The sequence below is a fragment of the Phoenix dactylifera genome, unplaced genomic scaffold (assembly GCF_009389715.1).
Source record: "Phoenix dactylifera cultivar Barhee BC4 unplaced genomic scaffold, palm_55x_up_171113_PBpolish2nd_filt_p 000007F, whole genome shotgun sequence".
NCBI classification, from domain to species: Eukaryota; Viridiplantae; Streptophyta; class Magnoliopsida; order Arecales; family Arecaceae; genus Phoenix; species Phoenix dactylifera.
In genome coordinates this window covers 1,976,447-1,983,622 of record NW_024067666.1, presented here as the reverse complement: position 1 = coordinate 1,983,622, position 7,176 = coordinate 1,976,447, and positions in this window count along the sequence as shown.

The window sequence follows — 7,176 nt, the reverse complement described above, 5'->3', positions numbered from 1 at the left end:
ATTATTAGTATAAATTAATTTTCTATAATATAACATAATATTAAATTATTTAACATAACATATTAATGTATTATGATATAATATAATATGATATTATATTTATAGTATAATACAAAAATAAAGGTATAAAATATTATAATTATTAGTATAAATTAATTTTCCATAATATAACATAATATTAAATTATTTAACATAACATATTAATGTATTATGATATAATATAAAAAAACAATAGATTGATTTTGGAAGGTATGGAAAAGGATTAAAAATTTCCTTCTTCTAAAATGTGGTTCAAGAGATGCATACAAAAATTGAAAAGAAAAATACCTTTTCCTGAGGCCTAACCCTCGGATGCCTGGCCTAGCGCCGGAAGAATTTCCGGAGGCCTAACCCTCGGATGCCTGGCCTAGCGCCGGAAGAATTTCCTGAGGCCTAACCCTCGGATGCCTGGCCTAGCGCCGGAAGAATTTCCTGAGGCCTAACCCTCGGATGCCTGGCTTAGCGCCGGAAGAATTTCCTGAGGCCTAACCCTCGGATGCCTGGCTTAGCGCCGGAAGAATTTTCTGAGGCCTAACCCTCGGATGCCTGGCTTAGCGCCGGAAGAACTTCCTGAGGCCTAACCCTCGGATGCCTGGCTTAGTGCCGGAAGAATTTCCTGAGGCCTAACCCTCGGATGCCTGGCTTAGCGCCGGAAGAATTTCCTGAGGCCTAACCCTCGGATGCCTGGCTTAGTGCCGGAAGAATTTCCTGAGGCCTAACCCTCGGATGCCTGGCTTAGCGCCGGAAGAATTTCCCGAGGCCTAACCCTCGGATGCCTGGCTTAGTGCCGGAAGAATTTCCTGAGGCCTAACCCTCGGATGCCTGGCTTAGTGCCGGAAGAATTTCCTGAGGCCTAACCCTCAGATACCTGGCCTAGCGCCAGAAGAATTTCAAGAGTCGGGAGTCAGCGAGACGCTACCAAGAGTTAGAAAGAAGAAGGACGAAAGTGAAATGAAGAAACTCTATTTGCATTAACTTTCATTGTTTCAGGGCCGAGACCCATACAACTTGGCAAAACGCCAACACACAAAGAAAAGTACAGAGGGTCAGCTTGGAGGAACCCCCGGGTCGGGAACGCCCGGCACGTCTGCAAGGGGTAGGGAGACGGTTGGAGAATCAACAGGCAATGGCGCCGGAGGGGAGTCGAGAAGGGAGATCCCACTCAGGTCAATTTCGGGGTACTTAGCCGACACCCTTGCCAGGCCTTCCTCGAAGCCTAAGACAAAGGAGTCGGACCCCGCGTCCGACATGTCACGGACGAACTCGTCAGACTGACGATAGGCCTGTACCGCCCCCGACATGTCACGGGTGAACTCGGCGGACTGACGATAAGCCTGTACCGCCTGACGCCCGATCTCCGCACTCTTCTCGGCCAGCGCCGCCTCTGCTCGCTCCATAATCTGAGCTTTTGCCTCCAAGACCTTCGCCACAATCCGGTCATCCGCCTCGGAGGAGACCCTCAGCAGATCAGCTTGGGCCTCCTTGTGCTTCGCCTCGGCAGCGATGCGAGCAGCCTCAGCCTCCTCCAGGCGCGAATGAAGCTCTTGGTCGCTCGCGCGGGACTTCTCCAAGGCCGACTCCAATTCGCCCAGCTTGGCTTCAAGAGACCGGGTCTGGTTGCGGGCGTTGTCGGCTGACCGCTGGGTCTTCTCCCACCTCTCCCGGTAGTCGGCAGCCTTCCGGGACTGCTTCTCGGCCCGCTCCTCCGCCTTCTTGATCTCGCCCTCGAGACCCGAGGCAACCTTGAGTTGCTCCCGAGCCTCCAACAGTTGCTTCTCGAGGGTGGCGAAGCCGAGTGCCCGCTCTTCGGCCACCTGGAGCCTTGTCTCGAGGTCCCTGGTCGTCCTCCCCGCCGCAGCCTGACCTCCCTCCTCTACTGCCTTCAGTTGGCTCTCGGCCCTCGCCAGAAGCCTCGCCTGTTCCTCGTAGCACTCCTCCAGGCGGATCATGTACTGGGCGAGCTAAGAGATAGAAAAAACGAGGCGTCAGGCGGGGATCAACAGAGCCTATAAATGATGAAAGCGACCGAAAGAACACTCACCGACATGAGACAGACGCAGCTGGCAGCCCCAACGTCAGGGACCCTCATCTCCCGGACCTGCCTGCGGTCCTTCTCCAGCAGTACCGTCTCGATGAGGTTTCGGGCGCCGGCGAAAGTGAAGGCCGACCCCGACTTCTCCCCGGAGTCGGACGGTGGTTCTGCAGCCTTACCCTTACCCATCGCTTGGGGAAGAGTCATGCTGACCATGCTCGGGGCGGGGACCACCCCCAGAATTGACAGGGTCCCGCTCGGCCGGGGCCTCGGCGCGTCCCTCCTCGTATCATCCGGAGCCGACCGAGTCGAAGGCTGGGCTGGGGACCGATCATGTCCAACCCGTCCATCTCGGGCGCGCCCGGGTGATGCCTCCGGAGAAACGGTAGTCTCGGCATCGGAGGGCTGATACAGCGTCAACTCCCGGTCCGCGCCCGCGGCGTCCCCCTGATCGGTGGGTCCGGACCCGTCTGTCGGCGTCGGAGTCGCCTGCCGGCGGGACTTCTTCGCCGGTGGGGCCCCGCTCGGAGGAGCTCGTTTCTCCCTCCGGACTGCTTCCAGTAGGGACGACCTACCAACAGCCGTTGCCTTGTCCGACCGCATGACGTCGTCGATCTCTGCAAAAAGGACGAGGTGGTCGGAGGTTGAGAAACTGAAGGAAAGAACGAAACGAAAGAGGAGAAAAGAGCTAAAAAAGAAATGGTGGCGGGCTCACGGTCAGTGGGGACCGAGCTCAGACCGACGTTCACCAAGGTATCCTCGGAAATAAGGCGAGCCACCGGGGGGAGCCGGCCCTCGGCAACCAACTCCTTCAAGACGGCGACGCCATCGGATTCCTCCCTCGACAACCTCGATAGGCCAATCGGGGACTTCATCGGCGTCTCCCAGGTTGCCCTGATTCCCCAAGAGGGATCTGCGTCAACGAAAAAGAAGCGCCCCTTCCAGCCGTGAATGGAGGTAGGAGCCTCCTTGACGAGGCCGCACCCTCGCCGCGCCGCAAAGCACCACCACCCTTTATCCTGGGGGTGGCCGCTCAGGCCGTAGCATTCCCAAAAGACATTCAGGGTGGCGGGAACCTCGTGCATGCGGCAGAGAACCTGAAAGGCCGTCAGGGCGCGCCATGAGTTCGGCACCAGTTGCGTCGGCGCCACTCTTAAACCCCGAAGCACCTGAACGACTAAGTCTGAGGGGGAAAGCGGAACCCGGCCTGAAGAATGCCCTCATTGATGGCAACCTTCCCTGGAGGAGGATGGGACATCCTCTCCTCAGGCCCCGGGAGTGTAACATTGCAGGCCTCGGGAAGGTGGTATCGAGCCACGAACCTATCCAGGTCTTCGGCGACCAACTCCGACTTAATGCGGTCTGCTCTCACTTCGCCCATCCCTAATGGCCAGTGAATCTACGGTCAGGACAGGGACAAAAAGGGGGAAAGGACCGGAACGACTGGAGTACACTAATACAAAAGGAGAGTATGGAGAGCCCTAAATTAAAGAATGGGGCAACTCACCGGAAGAGAAGGAAGAACGGCTCCGAGAGCGTCAAAGGAGGAGCAAGCGAACAGTCCGACGGCGATGACGGCAGCGCAAAGGAGAAACTCGAAGATGTCTGTAAAGAGAAAGGCGGACGGAGGAGGACCCCCGGTTAAATAGGCGGAAAGGTGGGTGACGCCTCGGGGACGCCAGAGGACGCCTGGCTGCCGAATGGTCGCTCGCGCCCCAAAGGCGAATCGACGCCATTAAGGAAGGATGTCCGCCGAAATCCTCAGACTGCCAGGTCAGCAACAACCGCCATACGCCATAAAGAAGGCGGGGAGCTCGAAGCGCGCGCGCCTCTCCGAGGGATGGCGGCAATCTCGAAGCATCACTTCCTTCACCCGTTCCCCTTGTGGTTCCAGGCTCGGAAGTGGGGGGCTACTGTTACGGGGGAACTCGGCCACCATGCCCCACGTAACCGGCACGCGCGCCCAAGAAGACTACAGCTGCCCCTTGATCCAGTAACCCGACCCCGAGTCGGATATCTTCGGCTCCGCAGCCCGACCCCGAGTCGGCTGCCCCTTGATCCAACAGTCCGACCCCGAGTCGGATATCTTCGGCTTCACAGCCCGACCCCGAGTCGGCTGCCCCTTGATCCAGCAATCCGACCCCGAGTCGGCAATCTCTCGACAACGACAGGCTGTTCCCCTGAAGCACGCCGCGACCCTCTGCTCCACTACTCCCTGCAACGGTCGTATCCGGCGCTGCTCCACGATCTCCTGTAACAGCCGTACAAAGCGGAGCTCCACTACGCCCTGTCATGGCCGTACCCAGTGCTGCCCCACGACGCCCTGTAACGGCCATGTCAGTGGCAACTCCATCGTGCCACACGATGACCAACCCCCCAGAAGGACCCCCCAGCCTGGTATATATGCGGCTGGGGGGAGAAGGGGGGAGCAAGAACTCTCAGTGCATTCTCTTACTTGCTACTATTATCTCTCCTTCTCCTCCAATCTCCTCTGACTTGATCGTCGGAGGGCCCCCACTACCCAGTGGTGGTGCGAGGCTTGCTTGCAGGTTTCCCGGTGGAAGGTGGAGCGCAATCAACACCAACCAAGGCAACTCAAACGGAACCCCGTTCACACCGCTGTGCCAATCGTTCTCGGTTTGGACCACCAGCAATAACTAGTATTATACAATAGTGCATAATAAAATATAATATATATTAATACATAAATATATGATATAGTATAATATTAATGTAATGTAACATAATATTATTGTAATGTAGTACTATAACATTGTATACTATAGGATAATAATTTAATATAATATTAAATTATTTAACATAACATAATATTATATTATATTATATTTATAATATAATACAATAATAAATGTATAAAATATTATAATTATTAGTATAAATTAATTTTTTATTCTTTTGATGACCATTTATTTTTCTAACAAATTTTCTAGCTAGGTGAAAAAATTGGTTAAATAATTACTAATATTTTTATTTATTTATTTATTTATTATTTTATTTCATTGAAATATATTTATTTATTATTTTATTTATTTATTTATTCGTTCATTTATATACATATTTATTTATTTATTTATTTTCTTTTTCTTTCCTTTTCTTTTTTTTCTTCTCTTTTTTTCTTTCTTTTCTTCTTTTTCTTTTCTTTTTTCTTCTCTTCTTCTCCTTCCTTCCTCTCTTTCCTTCTTCTCCTTTCTTCTTGTCCCGCGAAGCCGGCGGCGCCGAAAGGGGGGCCGGGCCGCGACGGCCGCGGGAGGGGGGGCTTGGGAGGGGGCCGGGATGGCGGGCCCCGACGGCCGCGGGGGAGGAGGGGCTCGGGAGGGGGCCGGGACGGCGGGCCCCGACGACCGCGGGGGAGGGGGGCTTGGGAGGGGGCCGGGATGGCGGGCCCTGACGGCCGCGGGGGGAGGGGGCCGGGACGGCGTGCCGCGGCGACCGCGGGGGAGGGGGCTCGGGAGGGGCCGGGACGGCGTGCCGCGGCGACCGCGGGAGAGGGGGGCCCTCGGGAGGGGGCCGAGACGGCGGGCCGACCGGGGAGGCAGCGGCCATGGCGGCCCCTTCCTCCCCTTCCTTTTTTTTTCTTTTGCTGTGTGGTGGGTCGCAGCAGCCGGGGCGACAGGCCGCAGCGGCGGCTGGGGAGCGCGGCCACGGGTGGCCGGCGTGGTGGCTGCCTCCCAAAAAAAAAAGAAAAAGGAGGAGGGCCGGCGGCATTGAGGAGAAGGAGATAGAGAGGGAGAGAGAGAGGGGGGATGGTGAGAGAGAAAGAGGCGGTGGGATTGAGATTTTTGGGAGGAAAAAGAAACTTTTAAATAGGGGTATTTTGGTCAAAAATACAGCTTCCCGACAAAGCTGAAAACAGCGTTTTCGGAAAGCTCCAAAATTGAGCTTCTGCCAAAAAGCTGTTTTCAGCTTCCCGCAAAAGCTGAAACAGCTTCTTGGAAATTTTACCAAACACACTTTTTTACCTAAAAATACTTTTGGAGGGCCAGAAAGTGCTTTTTGGCCCTCCAAAAGCTCCCCCAAGCCCTGTTTGGGGGAGCTGTTGGCAGTAGAGCTGTTGGAAGTAGAGCTGTCTGAAGTAGAGCTGTTATAAAAAGCTGTTTGCTGTTTGGTAACTACATTCGTAAAGTGCTGTGGTACTTTGTTTTGTGTTTGGTAAACAAACTAAGAAAGTACTTTTGTATGACAAAATTACCATAAAGGACATTTCATAGTATTATACAACAGAACATAATAAAATATAACATATATTAGTACATAAATATACGATATAGTATAATATTATTGTAATATAAAATAATATTATTATAATATAGCATAATAGTAATATAATTATTAGAGTAAATTAATAGTTGGTAATATAACATAATATTAAATTATTTAACATAACATATTAATGTATTATGATATAATGTAATATATATTATATTTATAGTATAATACAATAATAAAGGTATAAAATATTATAATTATTAGTATAAATTAATTTTTCATAATCTAACATTATATTAAATTATTTAAAATAACATATTAATATATTATAATGTAATGTAATATAATATAATATTTATAGTATAATATAATAATAAAGATATAAAATATTATAATTATTAGTGTAAATAATTAATAATGTTGAAATATATTTATTTATTATCTTATTTATTCATTTATTCATTCATTCATTCATTTATATAAATATTTATTTATTTATTTCTTTTATTTGGTGAGAGAAAGGTTTTTGGGTGGATTTTTTTTTTTAAATGGGGGTATTTTGGTCAAAAATACAGCTTTCCGAAAAAGTTGAAAACAGCATTTTGGAAAAGCTCCAAATTGGAGCTTCCCCCCAAAAGCTGTTTTCAGCTTCCCGCAAAAGCTGAAACAGCTTTTCGAAAAATTTACCAAACACTCTTTTTTAGCTAAAAGTACTTTTGGAGGGCCAGAAAGTGCTTTTTGGCCCTCCAAAAGCTCCCCCAAACAGGGCCTAAGTCATGGGAAGGAGGGGAAAACTTGCAGCAGCGGGGGCCCCTAGGACGAGCTCGGGTGGCCGGAGGAGGCAATCGGGGCCGTCAATCATATGCAGCTGCGCTCCC